The sequence below is a fragment of the Chelonoidis abingdonii genome, chromosome 6 (assembly GCF_003597395.2).
Source record: "Chelonoidis abingdonii isolate Lonesome George chromosome 6, CheloAbing_2.0, whole genome shotgun sequence".
NCBI lineage: Eukaryota > Metazoa > Chordata > Testudines > Testudinidae > Chelonoidis > Chelonoidis abingdonii.
The window spans coordinates 78,103,060-78,126,569 of NC_133774.1; positions in this window are offsets into that span (position 1 = coordinate 78,103,060).

Below are 23,510 nucleotides of genomic sequence, written 5' to 3' on the forward strand. Positions count from 1 at the left end.
TGGGCCTTACTTAACATGGCACCCTGAACTACCATTGCCCTCACTAAGAAAAACAGGCTAGCTAATGCAGATTCCTCTTTAAAACAATGATTGGAGCAACTCAAATCACAAGTTTAATCCTCCTTACAATTCCAGCTGGGATATCCTCCTCACATGCTAAGGATAGAGCTGATTGGAACTTTTCCAGCAAAATGCAGTTTTGTCAGAAAACGCTGATTTGCTAGACCAAAATGTGTTTTCAGCTCTATTACAGATTCAGCAAAACTTTGCCAAAACACAGGCAGGCTTCCATTTGTTTCAGGGTTTGCAGCTGGGGCAGGGAGCCTGCCAGACCCTAGAGCCCTTACCAGAACTTTGGCTCTGGTGGGCTCCCTGCTCTGTGTCCAGCACTGGGAGTCCTACCTATGCCAACACGCCTACAGGGAGCTTGCCAGTCCATGTAGCCAGGAGGATATGGAGAGCCAGAAGTAGGCTGGGAGATGTTGAAAATAGGCCGTCTTTCTTGGCAATTTACCAAGAAATACACACATTCTGAATTACTAACATTGCCCCCATCCTCTATGCTATGATTTTAAATAAAGAGCAGGTGCAGACATCATAGTCTGCAAATGGGTTTTTATAAGGTGAGGGCATCATTTGTCAGATGAAATGTGTGTGTTCTCACATTTTAATCTGTTTAGTTTCCCAGATGTCAGGATGTAACCCTGTATGAGCAAATCTGAGCTCAGCAATAATCCACAAGTGTTAAGAACAAGAATAATGTTTAGGATGAACAGTGTAGTATAGTACATCTCCTGACATATAGAAGACCAGAATTAACTGAAGATCTGCAGTATGCAGTACTGTCTGTTTTATGTGCCACACAGTGAATGGCCAGTAATCTTACTGCTTGGTCTGATTCTTATGAGTAGGAGACAGGAGTAGGGGGTCAGCATTTTGTACTCTTACTGTAACAGCTGAAATGACTGCTGCTGTATGTCAGATATTGAACAGCGGCTGCTGTTCAGTGTGTCTTTTCATCTCAGTGGATTAATAAAATTGTAAATGTGACAGATAATGAGTGTAAAGGTATCCTTGTTTTTTTAGCTAGTTAAATCTGTGATTTGCAATTGAATGACTTTCCTACCTGTAAAGATGAAGGAAACAATCTCCCTGAAGTGATAAAAGCACTTAACTTTTGCACTGTGATAAATGACCAGTAGTTAAGTTGCCACATGCAATTTTGCATAATGCTATAACACAACATGTTTTAAAGTTTTATTAAAACTGCTTTATCCCGCCATGGAAGTAGGCAGTCATTTACCAACAGGTGGCTTACAAAACATGGTATTTTAATGCCTTCATCTGTGATAATTGCTTGGTACCAGGAGTTAGAATCTCCTGGAAGTAAATTGCTTGCTGGTAAATTCTTACAAATCCTTTGTGCTCAGGGATGAAGGCAGAGTTGGTATTTTGGACTTTGAAACATGCTTTTAATGTTCTTATATTTTCAGAGACCTGTATTTGATCCTCTTTCAAAAAGTTGTTAGTTACCTAGGTTACATATTTTTTGTCGTAGGGCTGTCGACCTTTGGGAATTGGAGCACTGCAGATAGCTGTGTATGCCATGGAAGCCCTCACTTTCTCAAAGCAGTGACTAGGAATCAGTCAGAGAGAGGGTTCTAGAGATTTCATTCACCTTTTTATTGAGGATGCACGTCTTCTGTGTTCCAGAAAATGAAAATAATTTATAAATATTCCCACTTGAAAACCTGGTAAACATGGGAAAGAGCCTGATGCCTAGAGAAATCTTAATTCTAATTTTTCCTTTTCCTTAAAGTGGCAAATCATTCTTATGTACAGTATTTCCCTCTCTTAGGAGGCATAGTTAATTAGAGCTGATTAAATTCTTTATTGCCACTAAATTGTCCAGTAAAATTGTTTCTTGTTCTGAACTGATCCAGATTTGTTCTGCAAAGACAAGGAGGAAATTTTAAAAATAATCCTTTTGGCAGTGTACTTATTTTGATTAATACTGACATTAAAGTCCTCTCAAAAGCTCTAGGTGCTCTTAACAATATCAAAGCAAAATTCTATAAATAATATCAAAATCAGTAATGCTGCTTCAGCCACAATAACGATTCAGAAGATTAAGATTAAAATGAAATGCTATGTTAGCTTCTCCAGACATTCAAGCCCTCCCCAAAGACTAGGAAGGTAGATGAGTCTTGCAGCAGGATCAAATGGTCAACAAATTCAGGCTATTTTGGAGCAAGGGTAGGGAATCTATTTCAATGTTAAGGGCCCTCACCAGGCTTCTCCAAAAAGTGTAATTGTCACAGAGAGGGAAAACCTCCTTTATGCTGATCTATAAGTATTGTTAAGGATAATTTTAAGATAACTATCAAGGAGTAGACAATCCTAAGTGTCTCCTATATTGATTTTGGAAGAATCTATATATAAAATGTGAAATACCTCTGGCAATGGTAATAGCTCTCAAAAGAGGAAACTTCTAAAAATACGAACATGCTATATGACTAGATGATTGTAACTTTCCTTGGTGGTTTGTATTGGACAGTAGAAAGACTTGCAGACTGACTTTAAAAATAAAGTTAATTTGTGTGTTTCTATCTCCTTAGAAATTTACTCTGGTATTTTTATTGATGAAGAAAAACACTGAAAACAATATGCCATGTAATTCACTAACAAATTTACATCTAAAGCAAAATTAAAGTGGAGCTTTAGTGATTAATTCTGGAGAAAGCATTGTACAAGTTAGGGGCCCAGAAATATGGATTAATTGGAATAAGAGATGCTTCAATTCTATCTTTCAAATAGGAGAGCAAGGCAGATCAGGGTATTGAGGCCTAGGTTTATATTAAGCAGATAACAAGTATATGCAGGATCCTTGTTACTCAAACCAGGTTAACTTGAAACTCTCTCACTAATCTAAACATAAGAATAGTCAACTTCTCTATGCTTTTGTATCTTGCTGTGGTATTTGAGAACTTACCTTAGTGAGTTTTTATTTTTCAGAAGCCCTTCTGCAAGATAGAAAGTGTCTTTGTACTTTTATGATTGATAGACTCCAGAGAACCTTTCACCTGTGGAGCTAAAACTGAGCTTTTCCTAGACTCTAGTGACTTTTTTAATCTAACTCCTTGGTTACCTGACTTTGATGTCCCCATTAGTCACATAATCAAAGTTGTACTGTATATAAGCTTATGCTTTAGCAGGTTCCTTCATTTAAATGTGTCCGCTTGCATAAAAATATGCAAGCATGTGTAGCTTCACTATACAGATGTCAGAGTCCAGAAGACTGTTGAATAAAAATGATGAAGCCATGAATGCTGAGGCAATGCACTAATAATCTTCTGAGCCTGTGATCCAGCAGGCACCCTGAAATCATTCTGGGACTTTTCTCCATGGCTCACTTATTTCCTACTTCTTAGTTCTGCTCTTCTCTAAAATTGGAACAGGATTTGGCCCTCTGGCCTATGAAATATTTTAGGATGACATTTGTATCTTGATAGATACACAACTTTATAATGAAAGAGATACATTTACCTTATTTAAACAAAGATATAGGAGCTCTGAAAGGAAATTTTCTCACGATTGCAGCTTTATTAACTCTGATGGCTTAAGTGACATTTATAGGCCTTGTGCTGGCTCTTGGCACAAGGGTGAATTTCACCCTATGGCCATTGCACTACTAGAAGTATTGAGTATCCTTGTCTGCAATACAGCATCTCATCTGAGTCTAACTATGCTAGAGAGTACTTTAGGCACTAAACGCATGGCATGCTATTTTTCATAACACTGGCTTCCATCCTTTTGCTGACAGAGCTGGTTTCCTGGCAGATGATCCACATGCCACAAGTAACAATTGCTCCTGCTGTCTGGTTCTTATAATTGCAGGTTAAAATGACACCATCAACTTAAATACCATTTTTCTGCCTGAAAATGTTTCAATAGCAATTGTTACAACACCTAAGATTACTATAACTGCAGGAGATAACAGAACAAAGTTTCTCTATTGTTTACTTTGTGCCTATGACAGCACTTTGTATCAGCTTCATGTCAATGTTCTTGTTCTTCTTGTACAAATATTAGCTGTTAGCATCTACTGTTTTTTTTTGTGGATTTTCTATACAACAGTAACAGTGGAGGGAGGAATTTAAAGAAAATGGGATTATAAAATAATAAAGTACTGGTAGGAGGACTCACAGGTATATGTAACACATAAAATACATAAAAGCATTCTCCCAAGGATGCTTTGTATCTTGTATCTAAACAAGAAGTTGGTGGTAGAAGTTGGGAGAGAAGTTGAGCCCTGATTAGGGATGGGGCTTCTCTGACAAGAGTTCCTATAAAGGTAGCCAGCCAGTCAGGGAGCGGCATAGACAACTGGCACAAGAGCCAGCAAACAGAGCTGTAAACAGGGGAGCTTGAGGGGAAGACTAAGAGAGCCAGGCTAGTGAAGGGAGTGTATGGTGGTCTGGCAGTGTTTTGGTACTCATTGGGAGTTTGTGTTGCTGTGGGTGGTGGTGGTTTGGTTTGTGTTTCCCGGACTAACAGAACTTAGGTGAGAAGGCTATTATAGATGCAGAGGCAGCAGTTGTAGTGACCCAAGCAGTAGAAGACACAATGAAGATGACTGGACGTGGAAGCTGCGTCATGTACATGATCCTGGAGGGGGTACCTGAAAAGAATTTTGTCTGCATGAAGTGCCACCTGATAGAGCTGATGGAAGAAAAGATCCAAGGATTGGAGATGCAGGTGGAAACTCTGAGTTTAGAAGGGGGTTCGAGTGGATGATGGAGCAAAGACATGAGAAGGCTGAAGGGAAAAGCTCAGACTTGCAGATGGAAGGAGGACCAAAGAACTCTGAGGGGAGACTTGCTGGGTGAGGAAAGTGGACAGTGGAAGCATGTCACTAAGAACCAGGCAGAGGAAAAGATGGGCTAGTGAAGGAGAAATAGAGCTCAGGAACAAGTTTGCGGAGTTGGAAAATGAAGGGGCACAGCAGGTGGTTGCTGAAGGTGAGAAAGCAAAGAGAAGAGCAGCTAGCTCTATAGGAAGAGGGGAAGAGTCAATGGAGATAACACCAAATATGAGCCCCAGGAGGACACAGGATGGTTTGCAAAGGATTGCAAGTGACAATAGGTATTGAGAGGACTTGCAGCCAGAAGGAACAGGGGATAGACCGGAGAATCGCACCATCACCAGGAAAAGGCAAGTCTACATGATTGGGGACTCCTTACTGAGAAGAATAGACAGGCTTATAACTAGAGCTGATCCAGAGAGCAGAAGGGTGTGCTGTCTGCCTGGTGCTAAGATACGGGATGTGGACCTGAAGAGAATCCTAAAGGGAGCAGGAAAGAATCTACTGATTGTCCTTCATGTGGGAACAAATGATACTGCTAGATTCTCGCTGGAATGTATCAAGGGAGACTGTGCCAGACTGGGGAAGCCACCTATGGAAATTGAGGCTCAGGTGATCTTCAGTGGGATTCTGCCTCTTCCTAGAGAAGGGCAACAAAGCTGTGACAAGATTATGACAATTAACAGATGGCTCAGGCAATAGTGCTATAAGGAGGGCTTTGGGATGTATGGACACTGGGAAGCATTCATGGACAGAGGACTGTTCTCTCAGGATGGACTTCACCTGAGTAGGGAAGGAAATAGACTTCTAGGATGGAGGCTGGCACAACTGATTGAGAGCTTTAAACTAGGAATTTGGGAGAGATGGTTGGGAGATGTTCAGGTAATCTCCGCACTCGATTTTAACATTGAGAGGGAAGAAAAGGAAGTAAGAAAGGATACAGCCGTGGATAGGAGAATGGACATAAGGAGGAAGGATAGTGTAGATGTTGATCTAATAGGTGACACTGGTGGTAGAATGTACGTGCCTAATCGAGTAAAGAATGTGAGAAGCCAAACAGCAAAAATTTAAGATGTTTGTACACTAAAATATTTTTCTCAAAGGTGTTTTAATTCAACTCTTCTAGAAGTAAGGACAGCAAAGTCTCACAATCATGTATTATTTGGGCACCATGTCTATGAATAAAGATCTGTTAGGGTTTCAACATCACTTTTCAGAAACTTAATCTGCAAATTCTCCACATTAAAATCTTCTCCGGGATGAGTTTAGGTAACACACTTTCAGATGCAAAACCTTCTTTTATGTGGGGCAAGGACTAGAAACTTTAGAAAAAATTTCTCATTTCTGGTTCTGTGTTCAGTTATTCTTACAAATTATAAATATCAGAAATATGCAAATAAGGGTCACATGGTCTGATAATTGGGCATACAACCCAGCAAGATAAGGGAGGTATTTCTGTCTTATGTATTTTGCTTTTGTAGGACTAGAAAGTCTTTTTTATTCCTTACCTTAAGGTACTTTGAATGTATCAAACATTCCTTATTAAACGAGATAATGTCTATCATGACAAGATGTTTAAAATCCCATATATTAAAATAATCCTGGATGCAGTATGAATGAGAGAGAATTTATTCAATTTCCCTGTTTTACAGTGTAAATGCATTATTCAAGACAACTTTCCCTGTACTGTTAATATTCTTATACATCAGCTGGGGATTAAACATCATGACTACTTTATCTAAAACTGTCTTGTAATTGTGATTTTGCTGTAGATCATTTGGACCTCCTGTTCTTTAATTTGTACATATGTGGGTGGAAGAAAAGAAACGGACTCTGAAAGGCTCTTTTTTCCATTTGAAATATCTTATTTTCCCGTCAGTCAGAGGAGAGCATTATCAGAGCTGTTGCTGGATTGATGGATTAGAGTTGATTGATTGAGATAGCAAGCTACCCCATCCTTTACTAAAAAGGCAATGTAAACACCCAGTCTTTGAGGAAATATTAAGCCCTTCCATACAGGAATTGTTGGCTTTCTATTCCTTTTGATTCTCCTGTAAAATAAAGGAACAGAATTTTCAAATGCAAATGGGTATCCTTTGAGAGAGACCCATGAAAGCTTCTATATGCATGAATGTTTAAATCCATCATGGATTCCATGTCTCTAAATGTTTAGCTGTCTCAGGTGATCAGTTTGCTGTTTATGAAAATTGCTTCAGGCATTCTAAACTGCATAACTGTGCTTTGTTGACATAATAGTTTTTCTCAAAAGGTTAGATATGTGTATATATAATGACACCTGCAGTGGCCTGAACATTATACATTTTAAAGTGCAGATGGAGCCAAGCAAAACTGGAAAACATGGGCCAAACCGGTACCTGGTGTAATGTCATTAGCTTCACTTGTGCTATATCATGAATGATTATGGCCTATTTCAGACTATAGTTTTGGGCAGTTATCCTGCAGTTGGAAAATCAAACAAGCCTATCACCTGAATGTTAAACAGCTAGAGCAATGTTGGTTTTCCACATACTGTATTGTCTGTTACAGTATGTTTTCTTAATTGTTTGGTGTATATATGAGTTTACAATTTATCTGACAATATAATACAATATTTCAAAACTGTCTAGTTCTTGTGACATTTAATGTATTGTCATGATGCGTCTTTTATTTTCAGTCCAGTAAATATCCTGGAAACCCTTTTTCCTTTTTAGAGAGAGGATTTCCAGTTGTATGTGTTAAGTGCTGCTCCACAGTCCTCTAAATAGAAAGGACTAATTAAATCTGAGAGCTGGGTGTTGCATTGCATTGTACATAAATATCACCACCTTGAAATTTTTCTGCTTACATTTCTTTAATAAAACAATGTGACACAGATAGCAATTTCCTGGACAAACCATATTGAATTAAGTTATAGTATCTTGGGAGTTCATTGTATTTAAAATGCAAATGTTTGTAACGTCTCTAGAGGGAGGACATGCTGTTAAGCTTATAAGAAGCACACGGAATCTTTTTCAGGGGAAAAGGCAATATGTCACATTTATTGAAGATATCACAATTAGCATATGCATTCAATCTCACCTCACCCCACGCACATACACAGTCCCACCAGTCAATGTTATAGTTACCAGTCCAGATCAATCTAGTGGCCAGCTAGGTTGATCATGTGTAGGGAGGAGTGGGTTCCGTCGGTCATGACACGATGCTCTGGGGAAGTCTTGGCAGGACGAACCCAAAGTTTCATGGCAAGGCATCCTGTTTATATAGTGATTTTTCCTTCATTGGGACCAATGAGTTTTGCACCATCAATTGTTTGAGTGCTTGTTTTCTTAAATTGTCCTTCTCATTCTTGTTCTTTCATCAAGTTTCTCAGGGAGTTATTCCATGATGATTTTGATCACCACTATCTTGCCTTCATTGATAGATGCCTGTCTCATCTTTAAAGTCATGAATCTGCCGTCCTCTGACATTTCAATAGGAATGTGTTTCAGCTTCCTGGAGCCCTGTGTCTGTCTCCAGCTCCTCTCTAGACCATCTGGTTCAGCAATGGCCTTCACACTTACCTCTTAAGCCACACATTCCTCATTCACACACAAATAGGGTGACCAGATGTCCCAATTTTATAAGGACAGTCCCGATTTTTGGATCTCTTTTTATATAGGCTTCTATTACCCATCACCCTCTGTCCTGACTTTTTGCACTTGCTGTTTTGTCTACACATAACAATTAATTTACACAGAACATTTTGAACAGGAACATCAAATTGCAATGCAAAAGAAAACATTCATGGCATTCCTCTAATTTTAAAAATGCTAAACCTACAACAAATTGGTGACTCTCAAAGGATCTGTTACTGCCTTGAAATCAATCCAGACACAGATTCTGATGTATCTCTACCAATGGCTCATTAAGCCATTCTTTCTGCTGTTCAAAAAGTGTGGCTGGCAGAACATGATCAAATCAGACACCAATATATTTAATATACTGTGTTATTCTTTATCCTTCATTCTAAATTATATAAAATACAAACAAGAATCTTACTACTACAATGCCTAATGTAAACCCTGGAAAGTGTTGAGAGTTTCAAAAGATTCTCTCAAGCAATATACCAGATAAGAATGAACTTTTAGTTGTGCAGGTGTGTAGGAAATGCTTAAGGGAAGAATGAAAATTCCCACCTCTGGACCTAACCATTTGAAGCTATGCCCTAAGAACTCCATTTTCAGCTGATTATTTGTTCCCATGGTCCCAAGAGCTGAGGCCCAAATGCATAAATCTGTCACTCTGATTAATGTGACTTTTTCTTCTGAGCTAAAGACATTATTCACTTGTAACCACAGAAAAATACCTATGTGGGGTTTGAAGGACTGGCTCCAACCAGAGCCCTTGTTGGAATTGGGGTGATCTCTGGTAAGCTTATTAGTAAAGCTGCAAGTTTGTCATGGAGGTCACAAATTCCATGACTTCTGATGTGGCTGGCCTGATGGCTGCCTGAGCAGTCTTGGACCATAGCTGCTGCTGCGGCAGTCTCAGGCCACTGCCCCTCTCCCCAGTTGGGTTGAGGTGCGGAATAAGGTGAGGGCTCTGGGCAGCCTTTACTTCAAGGGGGCTCCCCAGAAGCGGCAACATTCCTCTGCTCCAAAGCATGGCCAGGCAGCTCTGCGCGCTGCCTCTGGCTGCAGGGACTGCCCCACAGCTCCCATTGGCAGTGGTTCCTGGCCAATGCCTGCTGCGGAGCTGGTGCTTGGGGAGGAGGCAGTGCACAGACCTGTGTGGTCACGCCTCTGCCTAGAAGCAGAAGGATGTATCTGATTTTGGGAAAGCACAGAGCTGGGTAGGGAGCCTGCCAATTCTCCCGCCCCCACCCCTCCCTGAGCACCAGTGGGGGTCCCAGGCCACCCGCTCAAGCACTGTCAGGGGTCCTCCAAGTTCCCCAAGATTTAGTCAGGGGTATATAGTACCCCTGTGAATTTTGTTTACTGCCCGAGACCTGTCCATGACTTTTACTAAAAATACCTCTGACTAAAATGCAGCCTTACTTACTAGCACCTGGATAAGTGGTTTTCTTTATTGTTTTAATGGGCTCTGTAACGCTTTCACCTTTAAGAATAAATATGCTTGCTTATAAAGAGCTGTGTGGTATGCAATAACTGAGCAATTATGCTCTTTATGGCCTCTGAGGGGAAAGAAAAGTAGGCCTGTTTAGGGAGTATAAATGCAAAAAAAAGCAAATGCAATCTTAGGATTTGTATCATACTGATGGCTCATTATCCTGTGATTGACCACCACGTCTAGAACTCTGTCTCTCCTTTGTGGCTTCCAAAGGATAAGTCACTGGCTTGTAGCAGAAATGCCTAATATTAATACTTAATATGGATGCACTTCATATTATTGAATTTCTTTGCATTTGTTACTCCTATCTTCAAGGGCATCCGGACCTTCCTGTATAACATTCTTATCCTCCTCTTTACTGATGCTTCCCAACTTTATATTGTCAGCACACTCCTATATTTTGTGATAAGGTCATTAGTCAAAATATTTAATAAAATTGGTCCTGAGACAAATCCTTGAGAATCTCCAGTAATAACTTCCCTCTAATCTGGTAGTTCCCCTTTCAGCACAACCTCTTCCCATCTTCTGTTGAGCCAATTCCTTATCCACCTTACAGCCTTGTATCAATCCTCACTTTCTCCAAATGTAACTAATTTCCCAAGTGGTACCATATCAAACTCTTTACTAAAGTCAAAGTATATTAAATCTACTGCATTTTCTTTATCTTTAAAAACTTTTTGAGAAAATAACTGATTATCATGTTAGTCTGGCATTATCAACCTATGCTGCATTATATCACATTTTCCGTTTACCTTCAAAATTTGTTCTAAACCCGTTCATACTACTGAGGTCAGATATGTTGATGCCTAGATCACTTTTCCGACCCTTTCTTAAATATAGGTCCAACATTACCTATTCTCCAGTCATATAACAAATTATCTGCACCCCTCCCCCACCTTTTGAGCTCCTTAAACACTTTAATTTTTTCTTCCACTTCAGATGTAACTTCCATTTCTAGACACTCACTTCCATCAGCCATCCTGTGTCAAATAATCTGATATAAAAAGGTATAACATCAGAAATGTAAGTAAAAGGCTGACTGCAGTCCTTAGCTGTAGTCCTTGAAGTTGGCAAGAGGCTGTACCTAGTATGCCTATGTTTCCAAGAGACTGCTGTCCCAGTGGGTGATTGCTGGTACAGGAGGCCTTAGCCATGGATCATAGAATTTTAGAACTGAAAGGGACTTCGAGGTTTTCTAGTCCAGTCCCCTGCAACACTAGCCAGGACTACATAACTAGACCATTCCTGTTCTTAAAAACCTCCAGGGATGGAGATTCCACAACTTCCATAGGCAAGTGGCTCCAGCGTTTAACTATCCTGACAGCTGGGAAGCTTTTCCTAAAGTCCAACCTAAACCTCCTTGGCTGCAATTTAGCCCATTGCTTCTTGTACGATCTGAAGAGGTTAAGAATATTTTTTTCTCCCTCCTCCTTGTAACAACTTTTTATATACTTGAAAACTGTTATGTCATGCTGAGTCTCTTTTTCAGACTAAACAAACCCCAATTTTTTAATCAAGTTGTGTTTTCTAGACCTTGAATAATTTTTGTTGCCCTTTGCTGGACTTTCTTCAGTTTCTCCACTTTCAGTCTTTCCTGAAATGTGGAATTCAGAACTGGACACAGTACTCCAGCTGAGGCCTTATCTGCGCAAAGTAGAGTGAAAGAATTACTACTTGGGTCTTGGTTACAACACTCATGCTAATGCATCCCAAAATGTTTTCTTTTTTTCTTTTATTCACAAAATTTTTACTGACTCATATTTAGCTTGTGATCCACTATAAATCCCCCAGATCCCTTTCCACAGAGCTCCTTCCCAGGCAGTCATTTTCCACTTTACGTGTGCAACTGATTGTTCCTTCCTAAGTAGAGTACTTTGCATTTGCCCTATTGAGTTTCATCCTATTTGTGTCGAATCATTTCTCTAGTTTGTCCAGATCACTTTGAATTTTAATGCTATCCTCCAAAGCACTTGCAACCCCTCCCAGCTTGGTATTATCTGCAAACTTTATAAGTATATGCTCATGCCATTATCTAAATCATTTATGAAGATATTGAACAGAACCAGGGAGGAGTGGGTGGGGTGGGGGGTCTGAGGGCAAGCACTCTCGGGCACACTGTAAAGTCAGCACCTGTGGTTCGTCCTCTGGAATCTCCATGTCCCCTTCTTCACTGGCAATTGGTGAAGGGAACAGTGTAGGAACCAGCTGTGTTGACTCTACGTCTCCAGTGCAAAGGGAATCCCCAGCTGGAAAGATGTTAGCTCTTGTGCCCTTTGCACAGCTCTGGTTCTGTGGGAGGAGGAGCTTGCACCAGAGCTTGTAGTTAAACCTACTTTGGTTTATAGTAAAATAGCTTTCTATAGTTCTTCCTGCCTATGGAGCAGTTGAGTCATTCTTTGTCTTCATATCAACCATTGCTCATGTCCATGTGCTGCCTGGAATTTTAATTCCTGCATCATTCCTGATTTTAACACAACCACAGAATGTTGCATATATATTTCTTAGATTTTTTTTAATCGCAAAAACCCTTGAATAACCTGCTCACTACTGTGTTCTCCCAGACATTCTCTTTTTAAGACCTACCATGTATGCTGATCAACTTAGCCTGGTTTTCCTCATGTGCTTTGACTTTGAACTACTTCTTCCTGACACTTGACTCCTGTGCTGCTGCATCTCTCATTGAAGTGGAAGCAGACAAGCCTGTGATGTGCACGAAGAACCACAAAGGCCAAAGGAAGATATGGTCACTATTTTGAATGTTTGGTTTTTCCATTGATCCATCATTAAAAGCAGTTGCATAATGTTGTTTCTTATCTTATGGTATCTCATGGCTCCTTTTCATTTGCTTCCATCTTGATGTTCATGCTGCAGGCAATTACTGGCTGCAGAGCTTTTCACAGGTGGGGTGACTTATGGCGGATGAAAGTACAGACTTCCAAAGTAAAACACTAATTTAAAAGCTGAACCATGTGTTTGAAATTAGCACATTATAAAATGTGATATTGCAACATATCTGACTTTGTTAGGCTTGCTTTCCAAATGCAACAATGAAGTATGTTCTTGAATATGATAAACTGGAGATGATCCCTACTTATGCTTCTTTAAGCATTAGAGGAAAATTGAATTAATAACTCCATTAGCCGAAGAATATCATAAGTGATGCAGCCAATGACTGAAGAATGGCCCACTGACTTCAGTGAATAAAATACAATAACTTATAATATATTTGTCTGAAATGGATTTATCACTCTGTGAATAATTTTTGTCCCAGAGACTGATGGATAAATTTAAAAAAATCTTTCCATTCCTGTTCAGACAGTTATCCTCTTTGAAATCAGAATGCTGAAAAATGTTAGACTTAATACAATTCAAATTCACACTTATCATGATTGTTTAAAAGAACTGTACCCATCCTACACAAACCATAGGATTGTGTAAGTGTCTCAAGGCAATCTTTCTTAGATTTAATCCATCCTCTATTTGTATTGCACACGCTCTCTCTCTCTGTGGTATGGAATAAATTAACATATATCTCAGGTTTTTTTTCCTTTTATAACATAGGAATACTATTTTCTCACAGGACACCTGGGATATTGTGAGCATTAGCTAATCTGAGTTCACTCAACCACATCTCTCTCAATATTTAAAGAAAATATTTAGAGCTAGGTTGTCTCTGCTGTAGTGGGGTTTTCCTGATGTGGTGGAGGAAAAATAATCTGACTTTTAAGGGTTGCAACACTGGCTTTGAGTAATGGGAAGACAAACTTTGTTTTTCTTATCCCTCCTCAGTCTTGTCTACTTCAGAATTTTAGCTACTGGTACAGTTGGACTAGGGTAAACTACTGTAGACAGTTTACACTGGTGCTGCACCAATATAAAATGTGCTTTACCAGGGTAACCAGTGTCTATACAAGTACATTGGACAATCAAGATGGTTGAAATTCAAGTGTGGGAAAGTCCTTACTACTTTGATACTAAGTAACAGTCCTTTGGGAATGCCATTCTTGCCAGCTTTTACACAGACTGCACAAGATGAGAGAGCTCTTTATTCTGTCCTCTACTGCCATGTCAGAGAACATGAGAACAAAAACTCTCCTAGGAATATATCAGCCATTCTGGAATAGAAGCACGTCTCTGGAAAGCGAATGATGCCATACAGATAAATGCCAGATAGATGACACTTAGTGAGCAGTTGTGATTACATGTGGAGAAAGACAAAACAAATTGCAAAAAGAGACAATGAAAATGCACTGCATCTTCCCACAGACCTTGGAGCAAAGTAGGAATGAAAAAATTCACTATAAACTACCTCATTAGTGTAGACTAGTATTCAGCCTGCTATGAACTCGAACTATCAGTATGACTACAGTGATCACCTTAGACAAAGCAATGAAGCACTTCAGCAAACAAGGTATCCCAAAATGTGTAGTTTCAGATAATGGACCCTCGTCTACTTTCAGTGAATTTGTGTAGTGTACCTGGGAATGGGAATTCAGTCACATCACTCTTATATCGTAGCCAGTCAAATGGTAAAGCCAAATCAGAAGTAAAAAATGGTGAGAGATTATTAAATGGAGCTGGAAAAAACAAAGAAAATATCAGGCAAGCCATTCCTGAATGGAAAAACATTCTCACGGAAGTCCTTAATAGCTCAGTAGAATGTTTAATGTCAAGATTGATGCATATTTCGGTACCTCTCGCCCCAGCATTCCTACAATCAGCAGTGGTGGAAGGAGTAAAAGAAAAAAGGAAAGAGATGCACACAAAGGCTAAAGTCCACTATGACCAGCAAGCTAAATTAGGGTCAGAACGCAGAATTTCTGTTCTGTGGGAACCTGGCATTTAAAAAAAAAAGTCATAATGTATCAAAACAAAATCTCAATATTCTGTGGAACAGGATTTCCATCCTTGTTTTGGAAAATCTGAAATATTTTGTTTTGACTTTTTTAAATGAAATTGATGCACCTGTAGCTGCTGAAAGACCTGTAGCCCCACTTCCATGCTTCCTGCCATGAAGTCAGGAATCTGGCTGCCTTAAGATGCCCCACTTGAAGCTCCGGCTCTTAGAACTTCTAGCTTTCTGCTCTCTGGAATGAAACCTGGCTCAAGGTGATGTTTCCATGGTTGCCAGGCTCTCAGCTGTGTGGCAGCCCACCAAGCAAGCTGCCAAAGAGGCAGGTGGGCTTGCAGGAAACCTGCCCAGTTTTCCTGGAAAGCTTCTACAAAATCAACACATTCCATAGGAACACATTTTAGTGAATCAGCATTTTCAAATGGAAAAATATTCCTCCAGAAAAAATTTCAACCAGCTCTACTGAACATCTCCCAGAACTGCAAGCAGGAGACCCCTTTTAGGATCAAACTATTTCCTCAGGACAAATCATGCACTTGGAAGCAAGTTACAAGCATTGACAAGATAAATCCTTGTCCATATAACTTATCAGGGGAAAGGCATAATATTTCACTGAAACTGTAAATACATTTACCTGCTATGCACATAAGAGAAAAAACATGCATGTGAGGAAGGTGAAATATGCACTTCAATAAGACTTGATCAGCAGTATGTGGAAGGAACAGAGATGGACGAATGACTGATAGATATTGGACCAAAATCTTGAATTGCCACACCTCGAAAAGAATCAAGTGCAAGGCAGCCCCCTGTCACAAAAGGGACTCCAATATAACCCCCCCTGCAAGGTATATACATGACTTTATAAAATGCTAAGGTGTAAAAGAACAACCCTTCCCCATTCAGAAGAAAACACATTAGTTGCCAAGCAAGTTAAGAGTTAATTTAAATAAGAAAAGGCTGGTGTTGCCATAGACATTATGAGGCATTATTAGAATCTAACGGCTTGTCTACTCTTACAGAGCTACAGCATGGCTGTTGTACTTAATGGAGAAGCTACCTATGCTCCTACCATCAGCACAGGTACTCCTCCTCCCCGAGAGGTGGTAGCTATGTCCACTGAAGAAGTCCCCCACCCTGACATAGCTCTGTCTACAAGGGGGAGTTAGTTCAGCATAACTCTGTTGCTCAGGGGTGTGGATTTTTTCCCCACACCCCTGAGTTATGTAGTTATACTGACAAAAGTTTGTAGTGTAGACCAGGGCTCAGTACATAAGTAGGTTATTGCCTCATGTTGCAAGACACAAGAGCATTTCATCATCATCATCGTCATAATTAATAATAAATGTAATTAGGTTATAGTGTTCGTGTTTAATTTTGCTTTATCAAATATATAGCTTCCCAGTAAGGGGCTCTACGGTATGATCACATATACTAATTTAGAGAGCTCTGCTATTGGGAAGTACAGCTAGAAATAAAGCCTGAGTGTTACACTGTCTCGGTTTTCTCTCTTTATGCTCGCATGCAGAACAGATGGGAGGCTGAGTGGCAAGCTGAGTGGCAAACTGAGTTCTGGAGCTGTGAGGCAGGCAGGGAAAACAGCCTGTTGCTGGCAGGAATATACAGTGCGATGATCTGCAGAGAGGAGGGGTTGGGTAATTGTACGTCTGGAGAACAATGTACATGGGCTCCCACGAGACCATCAACCAAAAAAACCTGAGCTCTCTCTGAGGGGGCTGCAGGCCAGTCCTTTCTTGTCTTGTGGTAGGAGTGGACTGGAGGAGGTATCCCTACTACTAGAACTGAGTAACCTCACACGATACCGTTACTTTTATACCCTTGTACTATACTCTTTCTAGGCTCTGGGTTAGGACATTTTAGACTGGTCTTCTAGTGTTAAATTGTGCCTAGGTTTTTTTCCCATTTATTTTCTGACAGCTGTGGTAAAGCAATCCATTGTTGTTCAAAATGTGAGTGTATTTATGGCAAGTCACTGAGGGCTAGAGCCTCTGGAACCTAGAACCAGATTGAAGTAATAAAATGTGTACAGCAATGCTGTAATGGAGTTGTTCTCCAAAGAGTGAGATTATCTATGCATCATATTACCTATATCTATATGTCTATATAAACTAAAGAGAAAATATTCATATTCGTAGAAAGAACAATAAGAGGATATGAATGCCCACTGAAGTAGTAAAAAGAATGGCTACGTCTTTGACAGTGTAAATACAAAAATATAATCAGTCAGGATAAGTTCTTCTTCCAAGAAGACATTGAAGAATGCAGGAAAGTCTCTGCCCGATTTTGACTAATTTGATAAGTAGGAAACATGAATAGTCTTGTCCTTGAAGGAACAGCTCATGCTGAATGATCCTACTGATGCCAGAGTTAAGGCTATGTTGGGATTTGCACTTAAAGTAGAATTTTAAATCCCTCTATTTCCCACTTTTAATGATTACATGTAAGCAATGCACGCCTTCTTAACTTTTATTATAATACAAAAACAAGGGGATATTCAATGAAATTGAAATGGAGAAATGTTAAAACTGCTAAAAGGAAATATATTTTACACAACACACAATCAACCTTGGGAACTCAACCCATATTTCTTATGGAAGCCAAAAACCTAGTATGATTAAAAAAGAAATAGGCATGTATAAAGGTAATGAGAACATATGTAGTAACATTAGACAAAATTTTAAACAAGATCTATATAAACGCTCACACTATGCTTCAGGATATAAACCAACCCCCAACTGGCAAAATGTAGGATGAAACATTCCTTATAGGCTGGTTATCCCTAAATGTATAGTATGGGCTTTCTTGTACCTTCATTCTCTAAGCATCTGATGCTGGTCACTGTCACAGTTAGGATACTAGACTAGACAGAGCAGTGATCTGTTCTAGTATGGCAATTCCCATTCTGATTGAAAAACTGGATACTTCCCCACTGTAGGGAACCCTAGAGCAATTTAACTCTCACAGAACTTCATGATTCTAAATTTAAAATGATCAAAATGGAATTTATAATTTTTTAATATTCCACTTTACAGGAAAGAAGGACGTGAATTGCTATTCCAATAGCTCTTATTGTCTCAAGACATTGAAACACTGTTGGAAGAGGCTCGTTTGGTTAGCTGTGAGCTGTTTACTTACTGTTCTGGCTTTACATCATCTGAGATGATGTCAAATTAACTTCATCTCATTTAAGAGCAGGAAAAGAAGAGCAGGTCCGGCAATGCCCATTTTAGTGCCTTAGGACCCTGTATTTAGAGAGAGGATGATTGTGCCCGTAAGCCCAATTACCAATGTCTGAGTGCTTGGGAAGTCTGAGTTGCAGTGGTGAGTGCATTGCAAGGGCACAGGAAGGTGACCTGGGTAAATGAGCGTATTTAATGGTATTGTTTTTCAGTATTGTGATCAGAAAACAGAAAGTAACAAGAACTCAGAAAAGAAACTACCTTTTATAAACACTTTGATTTCTGTGTTTTATGTATTCTGCATCAGAACTATAGACATTAGACTAAGACAAATAATGACCTTTAGATAATGTGTAATGGCCCTTATTTTAAGTTTTAACAAGCAATCAATTTTGGTCAGTTTTTTTCAGAATGAAGAAATAATTTTCTTCTTCTCCTCATCTAGTGCTTTTAAGCAGCTTAACATTTTGGCAGCAAAGGCTTGCAATTTCACTGAGGAGTCCTTATCACTGAACATGTTGTCAAACCAATTATTACTTACACTGTACAAGTGACAAGACATGTTCTTAATGCATGCACCTTTTATTACCAGCATAGAATAATTTTGGACTCAAAGGGTGGTGTTATATAAATTCAGCATTGATAATGTTTGACAGCCAACTGTTTGCTTCACTATCCTGCCACATTAGTGTGTTTTTCTTGGCAGGAAAGTGTTTCTATTAATTGAATAAAAATGAAGTGCATCGCACAATCTCCCTTACCTTTATGAAAAAGGCACTGAAAATACAAGTATTACTTTATTGCTACCTACTTGTTCTTTAATAAGGATTCATACGGATGTTTAAAATGATTTTTAATTTCTATCTGTTTTGTTTATTCCTTTAAGTACATATTCTCAACCTGGTGCATGAAGAGTTTGTGTAGGATTCTCAGAGCAGGCACTGTAGTGGATATTTACTGAAGAGAACAGAGGTCGGGGAAGGAAGACAAGGTAGGTTTATATCCTGTAAATAAATTGCTTCATCTTAAGCTGCTTCTTTAAAATGGGCATAATGAGTAACCAAAGCAATAGTGAGGTGCTTAATTAATTTTTTGTTAAGCATATTGAGATCTTTGAATGAAAGGTTCTGTTAAAATGTAAAGTATTACTCTCCATAATAATTTCAGTGTGGTGTTACACGCACAAACACACACACAGTGGAGTGGCTAGAGATCTGAATTAGGTGCTATGCTGGGGTGTTACAGTTCCCCTGCACAGACAAACCAGGAAGACTTCTACACCCTCAGAGAACTTTGCAGGATCTGGGGCTAAATTCAGAGGTTTCTAAATACTTCACCACTATCTCTTTCAGGCTGTGCAGTAATGAGTCTGAGCCCTGGTCTACACTACGAGTTTAGGTCGAATTTAACAGCGTTTGATCGATTTAATCCTGCACTTGTCCACATGATGAAGCCATTTTTGTTGATTTAAAGAGGTCTTAAAATTGATTTCTGTACTCCTCCCCGACGAGGGGATTAGTGCTGAAATTGACCCTCCTGGGTTGAATTTGGGATAGTGTGGATGCAATTCGACAGTCTTGGCCTCCGGGAGCTATCCCAGAGCGCTCCATTGTGACTGATCTGGACAGCACTCTCGACTCAGATACACTAGCCAGGTAGACAGGAAAAGCCCCGCAAACTTTTGAATTTCATTTCCTGTTTGGCTAGCATGGCGAGCTCATCAGCACAGGTGACCATGGAGTCCCAGAATTGCAAAATAGCTCCAGTATGGACCAAACAGGAGGTACTGCATCTGATCGCTGTATGGGGAGACCAATCCGTGCTATCCAAACTCCGTTCCAAAAGACAAAATGCCAGAATATTTGAAAATATCTCCAAGGGCATGAAAGACAGAGGTTATAACAGGGACCCGCAGCAGTGCTACATGAAACTTAAGGAGCTCGCGCAAGCTTACCAAAGAACCAGAGAGGCAAACAGCCAATCCGGGTCAGAGCCCTGTCCCTGCCAGCAGGTATATGGGATCTTGGGGAGCAATTACCACACAGGTGGGGTGCGATTAATTTCTTTATTAAAGGAAAAAGGAAGTGGTGGGAATTTAACAATAAAATACGAAGGGATGGGGTGTATAGGGTGTTTACAATAGACAATGATGGGGGGGTTCTTATTGAACAGTGTAGGGAGTTCTAACAGTGGGGTACAGTAAGTGGGGTTCAGCACAATGGAATACAGTACAGTTAATAAGCAACTCAAATTTATATAGGAACAACTCTAATGTAAAACGACCAAAAAGAAATGCAAATAAAATGCTAGCTTCTATAAAAATGGTAACATCTTAGATAGAATGATATTAGTGGTTAGTTTGGCTATATACAATGTAACACAATGGTAATTAATGTAAATAGCAAAGTAATCAGCATATGGGTGATAAGTGAAATTAATGCAATGTAGAAAATTACGGAACTTAATTTGTGAGCTTGTGATAGCAAGAGTGTACCCTAATGGCTGGGTCAAGGAACAGGAGGGTGGCGCAAGTGAATGATTAAGTGGCAACTGATGAGAGGAAGGTGACGGCAAGCAGCGAGAGGCTCTGGACCCTGCAAGGTAAGGAAACGGGCTAGAGACGAGGTTTAAGCACACAGAGGGGAGAGATATGAGCGGGGGAAAAAACAGAAAATTATACAGGGGGGAGAAACAGCAAGGGGTGAGAAAGTTATCACAAGGGTGTATGCAGACGCGGGGGGGGCGCAGCAGGAGTTGTAACAGGGGAGCCGTGCAGATGCAGGAAAAAGCAGCAAAGATGTAACAGGGAGACAACGGAGCAACACACAGAGGGGGGGATTGGCAGTGGGGAAAAACAGACAAAGTTTACAGCAGGGAGATCGGGACAGTGGGAAAGACGAATTCAAGTAGCAAAAAACCTTTATCTACTTAACCACAACTAGGCAAAACAACAAATATCACAATTCTAAGCACATAACATAGATAAGCAACTAATACGGAAACAAAGCAGCAAACTATAACAAGGAAGGTGAAACCTTACAAGCTTTAATAAGTCTTAACAAACTATGACTTATTAAACTAAGAAACAAAACCTATTGGTGCACCTTATGCTATGGGGAAGTGAGCAGGGGCAAGAGTGTAATAGTGCCCAGGTGATTGCTCGCTGCAGCAGTGGGATACAACTGCATCGCAGAGAGCCCGTGCTGGGAGACAGAGCCAGCAAGCTAAAATAATAAAATGAATAGATAATGAGAGTTCAACACAGAGGGATCTTACCAGCCCAAAGGAAGCAGCAGAGGTTTACAAGCACAAGAACAACAGAAAAGCTAGGTAATGATCTCAACTAATCAGGAGATCTCTCAGCAGCAATTCGTTCTTCCGGGGGGGCGGTTTCAAAAAATGGGGGTACGTCAAAAAAATAAAACGAGACGAGAAAAGGACCCCCCAGAACCCTGGCTGATCAGACCAGGCAGCAATGCAGGAACGCTTTCTGATCTATAGTTTAAAAAATGTCTGTTTGTTTAAAGGCAAACTCAGGAGTTCCCGCCAGGACTTTTGATTGGCTCCCTCCTGTCACAGGCAGGAGAGGCAGGCAGGGAACAAATGTAGGTGAGCACAGAGACAATGTCATGGAAGGTCCTGTGCAGAGGTGACTCAAGAAGCACATGAGGCCTAATGATCATAGCCCAAGGATTTTTAAAACAGCAATCAGTCTTGCCAGCTCCTGGAGCATTGCTACCCTACACCGAGCCCAGGTTTAACAAGGTGATAACAGGACTAACCCTTTGAACAGGGCAGTGGTCCCACTTAGCACAAGTGGCCATCCCTTTGAGAAGGGCAATGGCTCTTGGTAAACAACTTTAAGGGGCCCTCCCTTTGAGAAGGGCAGTGGCCCTGGTAAACAACTTAACAGTCAGGGAGGGGAGGCTACAGGAGAACAAAAACAAAATGCAGTATGGGGACAGCTGTAAGAAACAAAATGGAATAGGGGGATAGCTGTAACAGACATGCCACTTCTATGGTGAGCTGTATGCCATTCTAGGGGTGCCCCTACAAATACACCACCCTTGTGCTTCTCTCCTCCCCCACCCTCCTTGGCTACCTTGGCAGTTATCCCCCCATTTGTGTGACAAATTAATAAAGAATGCATGAATTTGAAACAACAATGACTTTATTGCTTCTGCAAGTGGAGATCAAAGAGGGGAAAGGAGGGCAGTTGGCTTACAGGGAAGTAGAGTGAAACAAGGGGGTTGGTTTTCGTCAAGGAGAAACAAACAGAACTTTCACACTGTAGCCTGGCCAGTCATGAAACTGGTTTTCAAAGCTTCTCTGATGCACAGCGCACCTTGCTGTGCTCTTGTAACCGCCCTGGTGTCTGGTTGCATGTAATCAGTGGCCAGGCGATTTGCCTGAACGTCCTACCCCACCATAAACATCTCCCCCTTACTTTCACAGATACTGTGAAGCACGCAGCAAGCAGTAATAACAATGGGAATATTGGTTTTGCTGAGGTCTAACCGAGTCAGTAAACTGCGCCAACGAGCTTTTAAATGTCCAAAGGCATATTCTACCACCACTATGCACTTGCTCAACCTATAGTTGAACTGCTCCTTACTACTGTCCAGGTTTCATGAGCCATGGGAGCAAGGGATAGGCTGGGTAGGTGCAACCGCGTGGTGCTGCTGACTGGGAGAGACTGAATCTCCATTAGACGAAACTTAAAAAAGAGAATGACCTGGAGTCATTCCCATTTTTGTCCAGGGTCCCGCAACCGACCTCACCGAGGCTGACCAGGAGCACCCATGTCTGCCCAGGCGCCCTGACCAACCTAACCGAGGTCAGCCAGGAGTACTCACAGGATGACGACGATGGTTAGCAGTCGTATTGCACTGCCGTTCGCAAGGCAAGGGGATGCTGCTGTGTAGCACTGCAGTACTGCATCTGCCAGCAGCACCTAGAAGACATATGATGACAGTGAGCTGAGCAGGCTCCATGCTTGCTGTGGTTTGCCGTCTGCATGGGTAACCCAGGAAAAAAGGCAAGAAACAATTTTTTGCCATTGCTTTCACAGAGGGAAGGAGGGAGAGAATAAGGGGGGCTGACGACATGTACCCAGAACCACCTGCGACAATGTTTTTGCGCCATCAGGCATTGGGATCTCAACCCAGAATTCCAATGGGTGGGGGAGACTGCGGGAATTACGGGATAGCTACCACAGTGCAACACCCCAAAAGTCAACGCTAGCCTTGGTACCGTGGACGCACACCACGGACTTAATGCGTTTAGTGGGGACACACACAATCAACTGTATCAAATTGATTTCTAAAAAATTGACTTCTATTAAATCAACCTAATTTCATAGTGTAGACATACCCTGAGGGAACAGACCTTAGCTGCTTAGCACAGGGTCTATGGCTGGAACACAGAGGTGATGAAGGCCCTGTGTTCTCCTACCTCCCACTAGGAAAAGGAAGTAAAAGCCCTCCTG